This window comes from Protopterus annectens, chromosome 10.part0 (assembly GCF_019279795.1).
Source record: "Protopterus annectens isolate FY-2018-M chromosome 10.part0, PAN1.0, whole genome shotgun sequence".
Lineage (NCBI taxonomy): Eukaryota > Metazoa > Chordata > Ceratodontiformes > Protopteridae > Protopterus > Protopterus annectens.
In genome coordinates, this window is record NC_056744.1 from 134,686,033 (window position 1) to 134,705,962 (window position 19,930).

Below are 19,930 nucleotides of genomic sequence, written 5' to 3' on the forward strand. Positions count from 1 at the left end.
ATATTCTCATCTGTTAAAATAATTCTCCAGTTGTCTGTAGTTATATTACATATACCACCTATATCATTACCGTATGTTAAACTTATTTTCAAACCTTCATTAGCTTTTTGAACCTGTGCATCTACCTTGTTAGGCCATTTTTTACCTCTGTGTAACCATGGTTTTGTACTTTGTTTTCTGTAGAGACTGATGTTGTCCATTTCCTTTTTCAGTAGATTTTTGCTATAACCTCGTGCTTGAAAATTATTCTTTAAAGTATCCCAATTCCTGTATAAAGGAATTTTCATTCATACGAAGTCTGGATATTCTACAGGCTTGTCCCTTGACTATGTGTTGGAATACATGTCTAGGGTGCATGCTATCATATCTAAGCATACTGTTGGTCCAACATGGCTTCCTATATAGTGAGGTCTCTACCTTCCCATTTTCTTTCTTAGTAATACTAACATCCAAGTATTCAATAAGTGAACTGGAATAATTCAATGAGAATCTGAAAAAGCTGGTAGTAAACTCTAAATACTTAACAAAAGATGTTAATTCTGATGTGGTGCCCCCCCCCCCACACACACACACACAAAAAGAAAACATCTTCCACAAATCTATTGTAAAAGAAAAGTTTGTCTTTCCAATCATGTCCTGCCTCAAATATCACCATATCTTCCCAGTATGCCAAGACTAGGTTAGCATATGTGTTTGCACAAGACGTACCCATAGCTATACCTTGTCTCTGGCAATAATAGTTTGTTTGACAAAGAAAAAGATTGTTTTCTAATACTAGCCTTAATAAGGAACATAACCGTATATTTTCATCTATATGTATATTCACCTTTTTGTTCAGTACTTCCTCTATGGCAGTAATACCATATTGATTTTCTATGACAGTGAACAAATTCTTTACATTTAAGGTAACAAACATATAGGAAATGTCACTGTTGTCTTGTAAATAAAGACCCAATGATTCCAAAAATGTAGCAGTATCTTTCAAAATTCTAGGGAATGTTTGTAACATTGGTCTGAAAGTACATTCTAACCAGATAGAAAATTCTGTTACCCAACACTATAGGTCTCATGGGTGGTGTTTTGGGATCCTTATGAATTTTTGGTAAGGCTTTAAAGACTGGGATAGTAGTGTTGTATATATAAAAATGTCAGCAGCTCATGGTCTATCAAACCATTTTTTTCCATGTTAAAGATTTGTGCATTTTTTTATATAAAATTCACCATTAGTGGTGACAGCTGAAGAAAAGTCAGTTTGTCAGCTAGCAACAGATGTATTGTGTGTTATAAAACTCCTTACTAAGTACAACCACACCGTTCTGTTATCCAATCCCTACCCAATACTATGAGTCTCATGGGTAGTGTTTTGAGATCCTTATGAAATTTTGGTAAGGCTTTAAAGACTGGGATAGTAGGGTGTTGTATATATAAAAATGTCAGCAGCTCATGATCTATCAAACCAGTTTTTTTCCATGTTAAATAAAGATTTGTGCATTTTTTGTATATAAGAATTCACCATTAGTGGTGGCAGCTGAAGAAAAGTCAGTTTGTCAGCTAGCAACAGATCTATTTGTGTGTTATAAAACTCCTAAGTACAACAGCACCACCCTTATCAGCAGATTTTATAACTATGTTGGTATGATACTTTAGCTCTTGTAGTGCTTTTCTATGTCGTTGGTCTAAGTTAAAATATATAGATCTATGTGTATTCTGTAGATACTTTTCAATTTCACGTTCACATGATTTAACAAACAACAACAGTGTAGGATTTAAAGTAGGTGAAAAAGTGCTAGGGTGCTTCAATACATGAGGTGTTTGAACACTGTTAATGTCATTAAACATTTGCTTCAACATTACATTCCATGCAAAATATAGCAGCTCAGGTATTAGAATGCAAAAATCTGTCCCTGTACTTGGTACAAAATTTAAACCCTTGCTTAACACTGATAGTTGTAATTCAGAAAGAGAAATACCTGAAATATTATGAGCATTGCAAAAGTTGAGTGCATTATTAACAGTCAAATGGAGGTCCATCATCTCTTGTAGTCCTTGTCCATCTGATGTGAAAAACTCTTCTTCTGAGAATTCCTCTTCTTCATCGGTGCCGGTAATATGAAAAAAGAAGAAGATGGAGAAAAGGAAGCAGGTGTAACAACAGCTGCAGGCATTTTGGCACTTTGTTTTGGTTTGGCTCCCTTTGTGGAAATGTCCAGCCTCTCACTTTGAGACTCGTCTATTTGGTCAGCTGTAGTGCCCAAATTAATGTCCACAAATGTTTCTCCTTCAGTCACTGTCTCAGTGACATTGGTAGATGCTGTTTCATTATTTTCTGTACTAAACAAGACAGACCCCTGTGAATGAAGAGTGCTAGACTGCTTTAAGTTTACAAAGTCTGAGCGTTCTTTTTCATGCTGTTGATTAGGTGCAGGTGTGGCTGCTACATCATTTGAAGTATCCCATGCTCTTTCTTGAGGGCAAGGCCAAACAAAGATTTTACCTGATGAAAAATTGCAGTTTCTTTAACTTAACTTGTTGAAGTTTTAAATCATAATTAGCAGCTACACATAGTATGTCCATAAGTCTATTTTTATGGTATTCAGTTTTATAGTCTCTTTCCAGCTGAATACGTAGGTCTTCAGCTTTGTTTAACAGTGCATCCTCTTCAGACTGAAAAAAGGAAATAAGTACATTCATGTATGATTTACTAGTTTATAAGTTAATATGCTGCCAGCAACTCGGGATAGCGTTCCCCTTGTGCTGGCATGCATAAAACATGTAAGCCTCCTGGTACAATATTGTTCTTAAGACAAGCTTCAAATATAATTAGAGACTTAACAGATGAGAATATAACCAGAGCTGTAGGGACACAACCTAGATTTATTTTTAAAAGAAATACAAATTTGAAATTTATTTTATGTCAAGAACCGATACATTTTAAAAATCCAGGCATCAAGAAGAAGGGAACCTTTCCATGCCTACATTGTAAAGCCTGTAAGCACATTTTACAAGGAAACTGTTTTATACACCCCAGGACCAACAAGAAGTACTAATATGTATGCTGACTGTAATACGCAAAATGCTGTCTATATTGCAAACTGTCAACAGTGTACTGCATATTATGTAGGAAAAACAAACTGCAGACTTAAAGATAGAATTTTTAAGCATCTATCAGACATAAGGTTAAGAAAACAACACAATGCACTGTACAAGCATATAGACTTGCATAGTGATCATGTATTTGCCTTTATGGTTATATGTGTTGTAAACAGAAGTCAAAGAATGGGTGAACTGTATAATGAAACTGAATACAGAGAGATGCAATGGATTCTTAGACTGGGATCTGACAAAGCCCCAGGATTAAATTAGTTGTCCCTTTAAAACCAGCTCTAGCAAAAAGGAGGGTAAACTGTTGATTTTTATTAGTTGTGTTGTACTATATTAGATACTATGTTTTTACTAGTGTTTTATCATCTGATGAAGGGATTTACTGGAAAGCACTTATGATACTGATTTTATTATTTTAATAAAGTGAAGTTGCTTCATACACAGTGTGATAGTACTTGCCTCACTTTTGGATTTACTGTTTGGATTATTTTGGCAGTACTTTCAGTGGAGGGGTCTTTTACTTTTACTTTGTTTATTCTTAGTTTAATGTCTGGGAACATGGGAATAAAGGCAGTAGATATAAAGGTGGGTAAACATTGTAAACCTAAATTCTGGCTGGCAGAAGTGAATGCTTCTTAACATTTAAACAAGCAAAAGCAACGGTGAAGTGAAGCATGGCTTTAAGCACCATTCAAGACCATAAAACTGTAAAATTGTAAAACATTTTATTTCCAGGTAAGCGCTTTCACCACAGAGAGTGGCTTCTTCAGACCATTAATACAAACTATTAAGCATTCAAAGCAATACAATTAAATACTCACATATAACGCTCACTCAGTTCAAAAACTCAATCCAAGCAATCCAAGCGTCTCAACGTTCTATTGCTGACGTCAGCTCTACATTCAAAACCATTTAAAGTCACAGTTCTTTGTTGCAGATCATTGCATATAATAATTATTTAAAACTTCCCATATTCAGTCAAATCATAATAATAAAATACACCATAAATCAGATCATAACTAGCTTGTCAGAAAATCTGTACCTTTCACTTAGAATATGGCATCATTCTGTCCACTAGTATCAACATGAACTTCCGTTAGATGGCTGAAAGCAGTAAAAGTAATTCAGCAAACATACATATCATAACCATGTAGATCCATAGTAAGATAAAACTTTTAAAAACCTTATCAAGTATTTATAAATACCTGCTTCTAAATAATTTAATTACTGAAGCTTCCATTATTCAAAGACACATGATCGGCAGATAAAAAATGTTTTTATAATCAGCAGATAGAAAATTTTGCATAATCGGCAGATAGAAAATTTTAAAGTCCGACTGCATATATGCCCAACGTAAAATGAAATATCAACAGCAATATATTAACAAGGTGCATTCATAGAATATAATGTACATAAAAACATGATATAAAACATCTCTATACCTGCATTAATCAATAAAGCAGCAGGTAACTCTACCCATACTGCCTAACTGTTCATATTATAGTAGCAATAGCACTACGATAACTGGAAACAAAGAATCTGTCAGTTATACAGCTAGACAGCTGTCTAATTTAATTTATAAAATAGTCATATAGTATTTCAACTACCATAAACTGTTTTACCTATGTATAAAATGTAAACCATACAGTTTACAAATACGTAGGATAACAGATACACCAAAACACTGTATCCCAGCTAACCAACTGCTTGAAACAGAATAACAGTCACATTATCGGCCGTATCCGTAGATTCTATCTGTAATACAATCAAACAAATGTCCGCTTTTGCTAAGGAATAAATCAATGGATAAAATATCTATTATAAGATACAGTAAATGAATAATAATATGTATGTGTTACAACCACTCAGACAGATTGTGCTTCCGGATGAAATTATGCATATTGCCTAATACTAAGTCATAGTTAATCTAATATCCGAGCAATGAATGAACATTGTAAAGTTTATATATATATATATATATATATATATATATATATATATATATATATATCTACATATCAACAAAGCACTTATAATAGTTCCTATCAATAGTGTCTAATGTTAGACCAGCAAATTAATGTATACGAGAAATACAATAACCTATATTGAAGAGCTAGATGTATGTCATATGTGCATATAAAAAATATATATATAGCTTATACTTGTGGCTGTTATACTAATACACTCTCAGAAATATATATTAAATAATACAAACATAAAAACTAGCATATATCACCTGCATAAAGTACAAAGCTGCCTAAATTGTGCTCGAATAAAGGACTAAAAATCTCATGTGACAATCTTTATAAACATAGACCATAAATCCTCTATGTATAAAAATATCTAAATAAATAGTCAACTAATATGTAGACTATTATATATAATATAACAAGACTACATGGAATATTAGTGAAAGCAGTGGTTAGTGACTAAATCCCTTTATATCTGTCTATACTACTACAAATCTTCACTTAGCATGGTCAAAATTTCCATTTTATAATAACATGAATAACCCTAACAAATACACGGTAATGCGAAGGGGCTAGGTTTGAGTGTGAAAATATCCATCAAATGTGCATTGGAAGCACGGGGACTACCTAGGAAATAATGATATGTTAAGCTATAATACTGCTTTGAATAGCTAAGCATTTGATTGTGCATTACCACGTGTATTTGTTAGTATTTGCTAGGGTTATTCGTGTCATTATAAAATGGAAATTTTGACCACATTTTCTCCCGAGCTAACCCACCAACCCAATATACCTTAACTCTCCTGTGACCCTGCCAATTACCATTGTTAATAGCATTATATATAACCATGTTACCTGCGGTCCACTGCATAGACAGCTTCACCACCAACATTCTTTCCTGTAGTTCTCTTAACAATACTATGTATAAAGCTCTTAATGAATCAGAGACAACTCTCAACAACCATAAACAAATCCAGAGATGACCATAGGCACTTAGTATTAAGCTGCCATAGACAGAATAACAGAACAACAAACCTGCATTCCTTCACTGGGCTCCTGATTTCTTAGATCTAAAAGCAGCTACACCACCAGCCCTGCCACTACCAGAGAGAATGTGCCTTATTTCACCCTGTACTGTTCCTTTCACTTATATGACTTTTTTTTTTTTTTTGAGCAATACATAGCTACCTTAGCCCGCAAAAAAGATATTAGCAGCTCAAGCCAGCAGCCCACACCAAACATCACAAACAAAACCAGAACGAGAAACCCCCAAAAATGCAGCACCAGAATGACTGAATCACCAAAAACAAAGTGCTCCGATTGCAAAGACTAAGCACCAGCATGATGACAAAGCCACTGAAATAGTGGGAGAAACAAGCCGAACAATCGCCAATCTAACATAACTTCCTACCACTGAAACAAATTCACCATCAAGCTGCACGCAGCCATCTGCATGATTTGGGGCACTAGGATATTCCGTGGTAAAGCTGCTCAATATCAAAGTGCACATGCCCGTCTCTTAGGCCCAGGATCTCATGCTGGCCAGCATGCTGGATTTGTTTTATATAGTTTATATAACCATCAAGTCCAATCTCTAGAGAACACCTGAAAATTAAATTTCTTCCCCAATAAGAGTTGGCTGGCAATTACATGTCAAAAGTGTCCTACTAATGTAAAATGGGATGCGCCAAAACTTCATAAAGGTATGTTGTGGATATGTCAACATTCAATAAATCCTCTGTGGCAGTTGAGGCATCAAACATCCATGCATAAATACCTGTTATCAAGTTCAAAGTGCGCTGACCCCCCCCCCCCCACACACACACACACTGATACAGCCTCATTGTGCATGTGGAGGAAGCAGACATTATGCCAGGACTACCAAATCTGAAACATCTAGGTGAACTAAGTTATTCTCATGCCCAGCCAATAGCCATCTTCACCATCTTTCCCCACATGTGCCCATCACCTCAAACACAAACATGTGGCCAAAGCTCAGAGTACAAGAACTTAAGACTAGGATGCAACTCTCTCAAACATTCACCCCAAAGGCAAGAATCCAACAGCCATGTCTCTGAAATATAACCATGCACATTCAATCCCTTCAGCAACAGAAAACCAAGTTTGACCCAACAACTGCGAAAACTGCAAACTGCGATCCCTCACATCACCGGCTGCACACAACACTGAAAGCAATGCCCCCATCGTACCCAACATGAGCAGAGACTGACCATACTTCAAAACCTCTGAAATATCTGGAAGTCACGTAACTAGAAAATAGGAACAATCACCAAATTGTAGGCATCACCGTTGTGTTTCCCCAGGCCAGTTTACTCACCTTAGGACAGATCAAATGGCCAACATACCCTCGGAGCTAAGTAGATTTCTGTGTTCTCTATCTATTCAAAATCACCATTCTCCATTGAAGTTACTGTTTGCCATACTTCCTTCTTAAAGGAAACTCTGTACATCTGAGAGGCCCACTCCCACCAACCTCTCTTTCCCCTCCTGAGAAACGATGTACCATTAATGTATCCTTAAAATGTTAATGCCCCACTCCACTGACAATTTGCCACACCGCACATGCACAGGCCAGCTGTTAGTCTTCCTTACTCAAAAACCCGTGAAAAGCCCCTTGCAGCTATGAAATCACAAAACAAATCATCTACAACAGAATTGAGAAAGGCACAATGAAATGAAAAGGACAGGACCCAAGAAAACATCGCCCCCACAGCTCCCACAGCAGCATTCACATTCATATATACACCTTCATTTATCATTGTTATTTAGTTGTTTTTTTTTTTGAGAAGCCCTAAGTAGACAGCACATGCACGTTGTCCCTACTTTCACAAGGGTGCACCTCAAGCCCATGAAAGCAGTAAACACACATCGGCGAAGGGCCAGCACAGCAACCGGGAAAACTTTTCCACCATGAAACCTACCTCCTGCAATGGAGGTGAAAACTGAACAGAAGCATAGCAATAACAAAATTCATCCCCCAAGACCCAAGAACCAGATCCAGTCCACCTACTGCTCTCACCAGGTTAGTGAACCAAATTAACTCAAAATGCCAAAGCTTCTGCTATTAGTGGTAGAAATCAGTAGCCCCCTCAATAACAGATTTGTATTAGCATCACTCTCCTGATGGATAGCCTTGCAACCTTACCTTAACTAAACCATCTAAACCCCATATAATAAAATGGCTAATATCATGACACAAAACTGTCCTTCTTTACCAATCTGCATCTTTGGGAATCTGCTCCGGTCACTAGCCCCACAAATTGCAATCCCAAAGGAGTTCTCCACCGAGTTAGACTACCCTCACCTCAGTCCTCACTGCTGACCCAGCAACAACCCCCCAAAAAAAATATATATTACTACTACCAAACCATGTTATTGAACATTACTCACCTTTTCTGTAGTCAACTATTCTAAGGCCTACCTGACCACCACTACTTGTAGGTCGTCATGGACGAAAACCTGCTGTAACAAGCTCACGCCAAAATGTGATTCCTTACCCAGTTACACTTGCATAAACCCCTTAATCCCCTCCCTACCCATACCTCATTTCCTCCCAATCATCCCTCCCTCCCCATTTAACCCTTTCCTCCCCTCTACCCCGTTTATTCCTACTAATATATTTATCTGACCCCACTCTGAAGATGTCCCTGGACAAATTGGTTTGTTACCAAACCTTATTTAGCAAGATGCAGAAAAAGAAGATGGCATACCTGGTTAGGATATGGATTTCAGAAGATACTTCTGCAAGTTTAACAAAGAAATAGATTATGCAAAATGCATCCGAGCAGCTGAGAATAAGCTAACTTCTTATAACAAAGTCTAACCATTGCACATTGATTTCAGTGAGCTGCGTACAGGACACAAAAGTATGGAAATTGTTTAATTCCACTTAAATCTGCTTTAATTAGTATGCCTGCTCAATATTTTAAGTGAAAAAATGTCTACTAGGGATGGATTCTACTGCATTTCCAAAACTACATATTTAGCTCTGCCCACTTATATTATCAAAAAAGTTTCAGGCTAATCCATAGTTATGTTTACACTATAAACTTTTTTTATCCCTAATTGTGACCATGCTGATTTCTGCTTCTGATCAGATTCCATATTTTACATGACAGAGCAAATTATCTACCAATTAAATAATGCTATGTTTTCTTTACTGTAGTCTGCAACTCAGTGTAGGGTTGTGACTTTAGCTATTACTCAGTGTTGAGGAGAATAATATACAACTGCCTAATAACTGGTTGAAAAATACAAAGATCATGACTATATTTGAGAAGATAAGGTACAAGATCAATGTGAACTATATACTAAAATTTTTAATAATTTGCTTGTTGTGCTCAAGGATTATTAGGAGAACCTCACAGTTCCTGAGCTACATAGTTTCTGCTTAGCACCAGTGTAATGGAAGAAGAAAGGTGGGTCATAGATATGGTCATGTAATTACAAATCTGTCAGTTTCAATTCCATTTCATCCATGGTTATGGAACTGATTATATACAGCAAGTCCATGAGTTCCTAAAGATTAACTCTTTGGCTAATGAGAAAAAAACATGGCTTAAGACTTCAGAGGATTTCTCAGTCCTGACTGATTCAGTTTTGTTATAAGGTAAGCTTGGTTCTATGACATGCAGGGATAATCCCCTGACTGTGACCCAGGTAACCTGAGTTTGAATAGTAGCTCTAATGCTGGAAGAGGTTGACGGGATGGGAGCCACCAACATTTGCTGGCTCACTCATTCTGAGAAGAAGTAGGTTGTGGCCCAGCAAGGCCAACTTAATACCATGTAAGTGGAGGCTTGTACTTTACCTGTAGCTGCAGAATCAGGAGATGCATGTTTTCTGATACCAAGCTCATGACAGTAGTCTTAATGGACATGTGTATGGGAGCATGCACAGATAAGGCTGGGGCATAGACTGCCCTACAATGACACATGTTCACATATCAGCCACCAAGGTTGGAGACGGAGCCAAAACAAGCACAGTCATTGCCAGGATACTGTTAAGGGTACAACCACTGCTATGATTGTCTGCATGACACTCCTCCAAGCCTGCTCTCATCATCACTGGAAATACCAATGACATGGGAACAAATGGGTGGGTCTGATGGGAGAAGGTGGCATGGTCAGCAGGAAAGAATGGAAAACACAGAGAAAAAAAGTTTTCATAGGTAAGTACTAGGTTAACTGCACTAGTAGGCCATTTTAAGGCTAGCCAATTTCCCTTCAAAGTTGCGAATCAAACTCTGTACCTTGTGATTGTGAGGTAAACACTTTAATCATTATGCCAGTTTTGAGTGCCAACATTTAAATATTGGGCTTACATTTCTTTATCTGTGTAAAAAAAGTAATACATAACCTTTTTATTCCATCAGTTTGTCTATGAAAGGACCCTCCTGGATGATCACTAGATGGGTATCTCTTCAACAATGAGAAATTTTCACTTTTTTCTATAAAATCCTGCATTCAAGGATGTGCATGCGTTGATATTGACACCCTCCATGATATATCACTCTGGCTGCATAAGAACATGTTCACAGAGCCTGATAGTTCATTGCCACTAGTGAGCACCATTCTGCAAAGGATGTGAGTTTGATACTACGTTAAACAAACATTGTAATGTAATACTCACCTGACAGAAAGCATCATGAGCTCCAACTGATACAAGAGTAGCCACAGTAGAAGACAGTATAAGCCTAACAGGCATAGAGCATCCCATCTTCAGCAATCTTTCTGAAATTGTAGAACCCAAACCAGTAACAGGAACTGAAAATCCCTCTATTCTGACACAAGGAAGAGGAGAGTTTTTAGAGAGAGAAGGCTAGGAGAAAAGTCAGATAGCCTGCAGTGAATAACAAAGGTTGATGTATATACAACTGGGTGTCAACCATTTTTTAAACAATGGAGAGAAATTCCTGACTGTATCATCACTATACTCTTTAAATATATAATATAAATAATAATGTATAAACAGGTTGTGTGTAGTGCTTAGGCTCCAGAAAGAATACAGTGAGCTCAATTATTTTTGTTGTATTTTTTTACTTTGTATAGGTATCCTTTCTTTAAGATCTGTGGTTATTACTATCCAAAAGGCTTGTTGTAGATCTATGTGGTAGCTGTCTATTAGGTTTTTGTTATATCATAGGCATTTATAGATGAAACTTTGCAGTATTTTATGAATATTGACTGGTATTATCAATAAAATGGTTTACAAAAAACAAAATACATAAATATCAGCTGGGTTTAATGCAAACCAAAGGCAATATTATGCACTCAAGAGGCAGTGAGACTTGTGGAGAAACTCAGGCTTGTGTGAGTGACCTAAAGTGCTGTGGTGTTTACCTCGAGTAATGGATACCAGCTATGATGAGCTAATCCTGATAATATTGATTATTTAGTACTATGTACAGTTATGAAGGTAATGCAAAAAATGTAAGTTGCTATAAGGTGTGCCTTCCAGAGTTAGCAGAACTGTATGAGCAGGGACTGAAAGCATTTTGTCAGTGAATTAGCACACCATGCCACATTGCTTAGGGAAAACTCTTAGGGAACAGTTGAACAGAAGGACAAAGGGAGGAGAGGGAGACGTGCAACTTGCTTCAATTTAACTATGAGAAAATGCTTCACAGAGACAGTAGTAGGACCTTGAATGCAGTGTCTAATGCAGTGCTCCAGTGTAAGCCATCAGATGAGACAAGCGGTGTCTGAGAACGATGGAGATGAGTGTAGGAGCTGAGGCTGCATACAGGATGCTCAAACATTTGGAAAGACATTACAAAGCATTTCTCTGCTGCTATATTTGAAAGTGTGAGTATGTCAAACAGATTAACACAGACTGGAAAGTCTAAACTTGTATTTACTATAAATGTTTAATCATAACTAGTAATCCTGAAGTAGACTTGTACAGAGCTTATAATGTACTTCATGACAAGAAGCACTAATATGATTGTAAAGAATATGGGACTATAAAATACAATTACCAGTGTCATGGGCTTACATTCACTGGGGCAAATATTCTTTCACAATTTTCAAGTACTTAATGTTTTGACTTATATGTGAAAAAAACATCATCCCTTCCAAATGCCTCTTGCCTGTAATTGCTGTCATTTTTCAGAGGCAGACAATAAATGCCTTTCTATAAGTCACAAAACTGTTAGCACATGAGTGCAAAAACAGTTTCTGTATTGAAATTAATCAACAACCATGCAGAGTTGTGAGGAGCCATGAAAACTGGCAGCTGGAATTCCATTTAGTAAATGGGCTACCTCTTACATGTTTGGCAAGTGGCAGTATAAGGAACAGTATATAATATTAATTAATTTTCAAAACTGTAAAATTTCAAATTGCTTTTAGAAAGTGATATCTGTCACATTTGCATGTAGGTAATAATATTTTGCTTTCTCATCCCCAATTAAAAATGTTCTCACTGTCAAGAAACACCTATACCCTAGCAGTTTTTGTGACCTAACTCAATTACAGTTTGCAAATATCACAGACAAACCTCCTTCTTATCTAACATTTCAAGTGAGATAAGATTTCTGGGTTAGACTTTCGGCTTAAAGATCAAAAGTGCAATTTCTCCAGATATGCTGGAGAGGCGCACAGAACCTTGTGATTTATGCATTTCTACCTTTTTGTTAGTCCAATTAATTTATAACTTTTTTCAGTATTTGATTAGAGTATTTTAACTGTAGTCAACTGTTCAGGTCAGTAAGCATGGTAAATAATTACCATCTATACTTTTGTCACTTCTGTCTGATTCTTAGAAGCAAAGTAAAAAAAAATGTAATTTAAACAGAACAATGCATTTAAAAATGTATATATGGTGCAGAAAGCAGTTCCCATCGCCAGATAAGAGCATTAAGCACTTCATGTTCATTAAATGCCATTGTTACCAATACTAACAGTTCAATCCAGTAGTACATTTCAACTGTAAAATATTCCCTGCATTAGTATTTTTTCTACAGCAGTATGATAATGCAGTTTGTACATAGCTGCAGTACAGGCAACAGAAGTTTATTTGTTTATTTATTTGGCATTTGTTTAGCACTTAAGTCTAACTGACCATAAGCCCATTTTCAGTGGAAGCCCGGGGAGAAAAGCACCAGATGCAATAGCAAAATTACATTCCTACAATAATTACAAAAATTGGTACATAAACAATGTAAGGTACAAAAATACATAGGTACAATTCTTAGAAAATTTTGATTCATAACCAAAATAAGGTACGTCATGGATAGCATAAAATTAACAATAATGGATAAAGCACATTTTTATAAATAAATTAGATAATATAAATCTAACAAAAGAATGTTCAAGGGGATCATGTAGGATAGGAATGTGACAGAAGAGGAAAGCAAATTAGAGAGAAGAGCAGAAGGGAGACAGGTGTAGATATAAAAGAGTGGGGTATGTATCGGGAAGAAGGAACAGAAGGTAATACACGATTTAGCGTAAAGAGTATGGGTTGAGAGAAAATAAGTTGAGTTAGGTTAAGGACAGTATTAGGGTGGTTATGCTAGAAGAAGAGAAACTGAACTGGGATGTGTAGGAGGAGAAAATGGAAAAGAAAAAGTTTATGGTTTGTTAGTGGGGGAGGGGTGACGTATATAGTCATTAGGGTGGAAAGCTGAAAGATGTACGCTAATAGTCAAGAGGCAGTGTGAGTTAGCCAGGGTTAAAGCATAGGCTGATCCAGTTGCTAAACAAGTGATTTTTTAAGTATCTTTTTAAGTGAGAAGGATTAACTGTGGATCTGATAGTTTGAGGGATTGTGCTCCAGATTTTGGCAACATGGTTTGAGTAGACAGTCCCCAGCACTATTGCTGGATTTGGATATCTGTAATACTGATTGATTAGAGGAACATAGGACCTAATTATTGGTACAGGGTTGCAATAGGTTTTGAAGGATAGGGGATTGTTCTGGTTGGTGAATCAGTCTGTTTGCAATAGTGAGCTTGGTATAGGTTAAATGGTGGGGTAATTTTAACCAGTTGAGTTGCTGCAGAGCGGACCTGTGGTGTGATCAGTGTGGGGAATTTGTAGCAAATTTGGGTATTTTGTTGTAGCAGGCTTCTAGATTTGCAAAAGTCTGTTTTCTTTAGATTGATAAAGATAGGGGAGGCATATATAGGATGGTAGAGAGTAGGTGGATTCTGGCAATTGCCTGTCTTGTAGTGTAGGTGAGAAATGGTTTGGTTCTGAAAAGTGTTCCTAACTTTATGTGTCTTCTTGATAATTTGCAATACATTAATGTCCAATTTCATATTATTATCAATGAGAACACCTAGAAGTTTTGTTTGGGAGACTGTAGTTAAGATGGTATTGTTAGAGGAATAAATATTAAATAAGGATGAAGGATCTATGGCATTAGTAAGTTAAAAGAGCGTAAGTGTAGTTTTGCTTGGATTAAGAATTGAGTTTGAGGGCCAGGTTTCTACAGCAGAGAAGTACTGTTGTCTTGTATGTTTACGTTGTTGTAGAGTGGGAGCAGTACAGATAAGCCTAGAGTCATATGCATACTGAACAAGAGAGGCAAGGTGGGTTACAGTATGAAGTTTATTGCTAAAATATTGAAGAGAAGGGGGACCTAGAATTGAGCCCTGTGGAACCCCCATACTGACAGGCAAAATAGAAGAGAGATGTTGTTGCCATTTAAACTTGTTGTCAACCAGTTAGGTAGCTTTGAAAGCATGCAAGACAAGCGTGACTGAGTTTTAGGTCAGAGAGTTCAGTTTCACAGATCCAGGAAGATGGAAGATACTAGTCTACCTTCATTGCTGTATTGGTTAATGGTATCAGTAAAGCTAAGAAGGGCAGTAGTGGTGCCATGGTTGGGGTGGAATCCATGCTGTGTGTCTGATAGTAGATTGTTCGACAGGAGGTAGTTTATGAGTTGGGTGTGTAAACATTTTTCCAAAATTTGGGCAAGAGGAGATAAAAGAGCTACAGATCTATAACTGGAGAGTTCATTAAAGTTCTCTCCTTTGTGTAGTGTGATGATGTAGGATATTTTCTAAATTAATGTAATATTGTGCTCTGAGATAGAGAGTTTAATGAGAATGGAGATAGGGTAGGAGATGGCATCAGCTGCAAGTTTAAGATATTCTGTTGGTAAGTTGTCAGCTGCTAAGAATGTAGGTTTAAGGTTGCTGAACAATATTTTATGGTATTGGTTTGAACAGGCTTAAAGGAGAAGGTATCATTGGAGATAAAGGTATGGTTAGAGGAGCAATTCCGTTGCCCTGTGATATTATGGAGTCAGTAAAGTATTTGTTAAATTGTGTTGCTATACTATCTTTATTACTTGTGGTTGAGGAGATTGATGTCGACAGTTGGCTGGGCTGGAGGAGTTTTTTATTTCTGACAGAATATTTGTGGGTTGTTTTAGGATTTCTGCTGAATTTCACTGTAGCAGGTTTTTTCACCTAGTCTGACTTGCTTTTTGGCTTTGTTTCTAAGTTGTTGGTAAGACTGACAGCAGTAAGTGATGAGATGCAAGACTGGAGAGCTGTGATAAATTTCATCAGCTCCAACTTGCAGATGCTATATCCCTGAAAGCTTGAATATATGCTCTGTGTGTTGTGCTACTCAGTCTCATATTTAAAAAGAACAGGAACACCTAGAAGCCAAAATTTAAAAAAAAGAAATAACATGTATTAGTGAATGTGAAATGGTGACCTGCACAGTAACATGACAGGGAGTTGACAGGAAGATGGAACCACACAATAGCAGTGAGTGTGTGTGTGTGTGTGTGTGTGTGTGTGTGTGTGTGTGTGTGTGTCTGTGCGCGTGTGTGTGTGTGCATGTGTGTGAGTATGACTGTGTGTGTGTGTGTGTGTGTGTGTCTGCATCTGTGAGTGTGACTGTGTGTGTGTGTGTGTGTGTGTGTGTGTGTGTGTGTGTGTGTGTGTGTGTGTGTGTGTGTGTGTGTGTGTGTGTGTGTGTGTGTGTGTGTGTGTGTGTGTGTGTGTGTGTGTGTGCATGTGTGTGTGTGTGTGTGTGTGTGTGTGTGTGTGTGTATGTGTGTGTGTGTGTGTGTGTGTGTGTGTGTGTGTGTGTGTGTGTGTGTGTGTGTGTGTGTGTGAGTGTGGGGTACTTAATGAACAACTATCAGCAGGCAATTCATTGTGGAAAATGTAAGAGGAATACAAAAAATAGTTCCTTCTATTTTAGTTATTGCACAAAATTCAAGGATTGTCATGCTTCCAAGGGATATAGACAATTTCTATAATAATATTTCTTTTAGAAAGCAAAAAGGAATTATTCAGTTTTGATAGTCTGAGGACAATTTAAGAGATGCAACACATTTATAACACATTTCTGTAGCTGTATATTCCATTTCCTATTGAATATATAATTTCCCATGCATGTGATCTTCCACTTGCCTGTTTCACATTTATACTGCCTTCAATTAGCTCAGCACAATATTTCATAAAGGCATATTTGTGCTTTCATATCACCATTGACTGATAAGGTCTAACTCTGCCTTGGATCTATGATAACATGCATCTAATGTCACAAGCAAGGTAAGTAAGAGTACCTATTGGAAGCGTTATTTCTTTGTTAAAAGAAGATAGATTTTGCTTAATTAATGGTCCTTCCATCTTCATTTCCCATGAGTCCTGTATTTAAATATAATTTTATGATTTTTTTCCCCTAAATAAATGCACTAAACTAGGAATAAGAAGTATTCTCTAACAGCGATGGCCTTGGATAAAATGGTGTCCAAGGCAAAGAAATCCATAGGGCCCTCCACACACACACACACACACACACACACACACACACACACGCACACACGCACACACGCACACATACACATGCACACACACACACACACACACACACACACACACACACACACACACACACACACACACACACACACACACACACATCCCTCAGTACCCCCTCTCCATCATTACCTCCCTACACCATCCAGTTTAGTTCTTCTACATTTCGACACATATTGCCTTATTTGTCAGCTTTATCCTGCATCCTTTCCACAAATGTTAACTGGCACAAACTGCACAATAATAACTGTGCAGGAAATGATTGAATGAATCTGGGGGGGGTCTGGGGGCAGTTCCCAGAAGCTGAAAGGTTTCCAGATGTTCTGAAATGCATTTTAGAGTTTTGTTTCTACCTTTTGATTCATTTATGAGATGAACAAAAGTCAAGACCAGGGTTAGAAACTCATTCTTGCTCTTCAGCTTGCTTTTTCCTGCATCTATGCAGCACACTGCAGCTTGGGCAGACTGCACTATAATAGAAGTGGGAAAAACTGAATTGGGCTGCGGTCTGGGCCCAGATGGTCCGAAGTGCATTTTTATTTTTTTCTCCACTGTTTTGGTTAATCTTTGTCCTGAATAAAATAAATGCTAAGAAAAGAAATTAAAACTCACTCTTCAGCTTTGCTTTTTCCTGCATACTTTAACATGCTCTAACTAAAGCAGCTAGTAATATAAAAGTGGAAGAAATAACTAAATCAAGCCAGGGGTCTGGAGGCCATTAAATCCACATTTTTCCCTAAATGTCTTGAGATGCATTTTAGAATTTTTGCCAAACATTTTGATTTAATGTTGCCCCAAACAAAAATCTTGTCAAAGGGAAGAAGTCCAGCCATATTGCTTTTTTTTCAAGCTGTGTCTGACAAAAGAGCAATTCACAATAAAATGAGAAGACAAATGCTTGCAATGATGCATAAATCCCATATGGGTGCAACGCCTTCCTCCCTAACCCCCCCAAAAAATATAAGTGATATTCTTTGTATTCCTCTGCATTAGACTGGGATGAAGACACTAATGGCCAGTGTCACATACTTCATGCATTCTCTGTCAAACATGTGTACAGTATGCCTTCTCACCCTATCCTCAAAAGATAGCAACATTCTGTTTAGTTTTGATGTCCAACTGGGACAAATTTGAAAGAGCAAAAACAACACAGTAACCTGCTGCTGTCAACCATATATAACAGTATGCCTCCTTGCAGTGCCTGAGTATTAGGAATGTAAAAACACAGTCATAATAATGCAATTTAACTTATTGGTCCTAAACAGTTCACTGCCACCAGATAAGCTTATTGAAACTTTTGTGCACACCTCAAAGGTTTGTCAGAAAAGGTAAAAAAATTACCTCACTGTCAACAGCCCCCCACACAAGCTATAATGACATTCTGTGCACATCTAAGAGGTTTGACTTAAAGAAAAATTAAAGTAGCAATACCCACACTATCCACATCTCCCCATACCCATCATGATACAATGACATTCTATGCACACCTTAGAGCAGAACTGGTTTTAGAATAGATGAAAATCAGGGTAGAGGCTTAAATAGTCTGGAGTGTTAGGGGCCAACAGGCTTCTAAAGGTTCTGAGTGCCTAGTTGTTTTAGGATGCATTGTATGCCTTATTTCTGAAAGTTAATGACTTAACCATCTAACCATCTTCAAGGTATCATTAAAAAAAGACTTGTCGCAATTCATTTTTTATTAGATTTAAGAGATAATATTTGATTTTGGAGTTGCTGTAACTCTGAGTCCCATTCTTTAATTTTATTGTTGTACCAGCTAATGGTTTTACCATATGGATAGGCCTTAAGAGAATCCCAAACCATAATTGTGTTTGGTTCAGGTTTATAATTAATCTCTAAGAAAATCTGAAATTCAGAAGTTATCCAAGATTTAAAGTCTTTATTTTTTTTTTGTGATATATGAAGGAATCCATGAAGTAATAACTAATTGATTGAATTCCAAGTATATTGTTAACAGCAGTGAATTATGATCTGAAAAGGGACAAGGTTGTATTGAAAAATTAAAGATCTTGTGAGATATAAATTTTATATATTCTAGTTTGGGTACCATATCTATAGTCCTAGTGTGAGAATAGTAAAGAATTTGGTCCCAAAGCATTAAAGTTATCTTTTAATTTAAACATTTCTGTCCATTTTTTAACTGTTTGGCTGAGGACAATAGTCTAGGAGATTTCCTACTGGTAGTTTCTGTAATATCTGTGATACAATTGAAATAACCTCCTAGTATAATATTACCTTTATAAGGAGTTGTAATAAAGTCTAAGTGTTTCTTAGCTAGTCCAACCCTCATACCCAGGATCCAGTATAAATTAACCAGGGTCCAAATTCTGTTGTTAAACTTAAGTATAACTAAGGCCATGAGTCCATCATTATCTACATGTTTGTAAATGATTTGGGGATTTAAGAAAGTCTTTTTCCATAGAATTTTTACTTCTTTGGTCTTATTTTTATAAGAAGATCGAGCAACTATTGTGTATTCCTTAGGGTCCCACATAAATGTGTCATTTATTTTAAAGTGTGTCTCTTGGAGAAAAAATACTTGAGCCTTGTTTAGTTTAAGATACCTTAGTAGGTTGGCTCTCTTATATGGGTTGTTTAAGCCATTAGTATTTAATAATATCAAAGTTAAATCCATGTCAGAAATATTTAAAGATAAATAATAAAGGAACTTGTATTAATAGAATCCTGTATACATAATACTCTTCCTAAATAGACAATAGAATATCATTTGTTGTATTTCGATTTATCTCAATCCAAATATCTTTACCCATGAAAGATAAAAGTAAAACAATTGTGTCAGGCATTTCAAAACTAGAAAAAACAGTTAAATAACAAAAAATTAGCATATTTCACTCTGATATAAACTTTAATACACCCTAGAAATGGACTGAAATACATTCCTAGTCTATCAAACAAAACTAAATCTGCTAGACTACCTATCCCAACCATCAACCTTTGTTGGTTCAAGCCCATGAAAACAAAGTAAAAAATGGAGAATATATTATAAATTAAGAGAAAAATAGTA

At 36.7% G+C, this 19,930-nt stretch overlaps 1 long non-coding RNA gene across 3 annotated transcripts in view; it reads right to left on the bottom strand.

The window, feature by feature from the left end:
• The window catches only part of LOC122813003, a 634,940-nt gene that overhangs the window by 592,128 nt on the left and 22,882 nt on the right, over positions 1-19,930 (bottom strand). Inside the window, exon 1 of one of the 3 annotated variants that reach the window (XR_006366622.1) lies at positions 3,924-4,150. The exons of the other annotated variants lie outside the window; for them this stretch is intronic. This is a non-coding gene — a long non-coding RNA (uncharacterized LOC122813003). Of the gene's footprint in view, positions 1-3,923; positions 4,151-19,930 lie in introns of those variants that run through there. 3 annotated transcript variants of the gene reach the window in all.